This window comes from Trachymyrmex cornetzi, unplaced genomic scaffold (genome assembly GCF_001594075.2).
Source record: "Trachymyrmex cornetzi isolate Tcor2-1 unplaced genomic scaffold, Tcor1.1 scaffold326, whole genome shotgun sequence".
Taxonomy (NCBI): Eukaryota; Metazoa; Arthropoda; class Insecta; order Hymenoptera; family Formicidae; genus Trachymyrmex; species Trachymyrmex cornetzi.
The window spans coordinates 2,160-4,796 of NW_017297961.1; the positions used below are offsets into that span (position 1 = coordinate 2,160).

The window sequence follows — 2,637 nt, forward strand, 5'->3', positions numbered from 1 at the left end:
GCTTACTATTTGATGATTTACGAGGAAAATTGACCGACCGTCATTTTGAGATGACGCTTTTATTAAAATTCAATAATTATTTCTAATTTAATAAGAATTAATAACCAGGAAAGTCAATTATTATTATTAATTTTCACACGTGATTCTGCAATGTATGTGATTCTAAGGAATTATAAGTTTTGTCATTATTTAATATTTTGTCATTATTGATACGTTGTATTCTTATTGACAGTTTATCTTTTTAACTTAAAATGTAATTTTTAAAAATGTAATCACTAATTTTATATCTTCTCTATGCTAGCTGACACTAATTTTTTATCTTCTCTATGCTAGCTGTTTTTTTTTACAGTTATATAACTTATATAGTTATATAATTATATGTATCATACATGAAAAAAATTAAAAATTTAATTTACTTAATAAAATCTGTATTATAGTTATTTAATCTCATTTTTAAAAAAATTAGGACATTTTGACCTCAAAAATAATTTTTTTTCGAAATTAATTTTTTTTTTACTTAAGTTAATTTCAATATTAACTTAACTTTCGTTAAGTTCATTTTTTATTCCTTCAACTTTTAACTTAAATTTATTAAAACAATATATTGACCGTATATTTGAGAAACTCAATTAATACTAGAATGTAACGGCCTATTACGGTTGGAGCTGGATCTTCGTTGCTTTTAAATAATTCAATCTTGAATTACTAATATATACTATATATGTACTTGCATATATACCATATTGTAGTCATTTTTCAAACTGCGCGCTGAATTGTTTTTCCGGACTAAATAAACGCAATTAAAACTACTCTAGTAATCGCGAATTAAATTGACAAGCAATTTTTTAATAATTTGATGCTACCATCAAGCATCGTATATTATAAAGATGTTAATCTATAAAAACTATTAATAAATTTATTGCGAAAAATATTACCTCGGCCGGGACTTGAACCCGGATCTCTTAAACCGTACGAGCGTCCTGAGCCATTAGACTACCGAGGCTTAGATTTATTAATTTTGTAAAGCCATTAACTTTAACTTTATTCAGTTAAAAAAAAACATTAACTTACCCAACCCTGCTTTAATCACATATGACACACTAGCAAACTCTAGTTGGCAAGTTGGTCTTTACGAGTAACGATTTGATGCTGACACGTTATTTTAAAATTAGAATTTACGCGAGTTCAATAGACATACTGTCTCACCTTGTCCCAATAAAATGTTTTTTTTATTTACTATTTTGATATTTTAATATATTATTATTTGAAATTATAAGTACAAATTTTTCGTGTTGTATAAATAAACAATCATGTTGCTTTTTTTATAACGTGTTTTATTTCAATTAGAAAATGCACAGAAAACATACATATATAACAACATATGCAACTGTGTAGCCAGCAATTATACAACAAAATAATGTATAGATATATATATAAACATATTCTTAGCATTTTGAAATTATTGAAGAATATAGTAACAGCCTGGTAATTGCAGATTAACAATCTGAAGATTGGTTTCGAATGATTAATAATCTGACAATTGCGAAAATATTTCGTAGTTATTCTTCCAGGAGATTGCGAAAATGCAACCTTGCAGAAGTCAAATAAAAGTAAAACGCTGAAAGTCTTTCACTATAGTTGCGCAAACGCGAACGAATTGCAAAGGCTACACCGGAATCAAGAAATTTGTAAAATACGATCGATCAGCATCGACTGTATTTGATTATATAGTACTCGATGTAGACTCACTGGTTAATTAAAGTTTTTGTCAAAGTAAGTAAAAGATCGATATAATATCCATAACAGAGATATATATAGATAATATACAAAATCCAGACATTTTTCTCTGTGTATTATCAATTGGATGACATGTCCTTAAAGGTCTCAAGTCTGAAATAAATATATTATATATCGTAAAATGTGCAGATTAATACGCAAGTTTAATGATATTGAAGAAATTGTTTGACCAATTGTTTGACCAACTCTGTGCCCATCACATACCATGGGTACAACACAATGTATTAGTTTGTATATGTTACATCACGCTTGGTTACTTGGACATATGTGAAGTATATGTGTGTATCGAAGATCCGTTATGCATTTATAGAAAAGCCTCACACTCATCATGCATAGGAAAGCGTATACCGAGAAAGTGAAGAATAATCCCAGAGCGGATGTCAACATTTTCAGCATCTTGACGTTTTTGTAAGTATAAATAGTAAATTACAAATATCATTCGTGATAGAGCCGATTAAGAGAAATAAAACTGAGAGTGAAGGTAACGCAATCCAGAGAAAAATTCACAAAACGTAATAACTTGATATATAAGATTCAAAAGTTTCTAGTTTAAGAATATGAAAAGTATAAAATGGAACTACCATTGATAATTATGTATTGGGTATGGGAATAAGTTTCCGCCCTTTTTAAATGAAAAAGATGTATTTATTTAAACAAAACAATATAAAGTAAGTTCATTCAAAGTATGCTCCATCAAAAGCGACAACTTTCCAAGCGACAAATTTCCCCCAACTTTCAGGTAATAAACAGATACCTCGAAGGAAGAAATCTGGTTCTTTTGAAGCGATCCATTTATCAAGCCATTTTTTGATATCTTCATAAGAATTGAATCGCTCTCCA

At 28.4% G+C, this 2,637-nt stretch overlaps 1 pseudogene; it reads left to right on the plus strand.

Moving 5' to 3' along the window:
- The first annotated feature begins 2,125 nt into the window (after positions 1-2,125).
- LOC108762936 (multidrug resistance-associated protein 4-like) overlaps positions 2,126-2,637 on the plus strand; it is a 16,110-nt pseudogene continuing 15,598 nt past the window's right edge.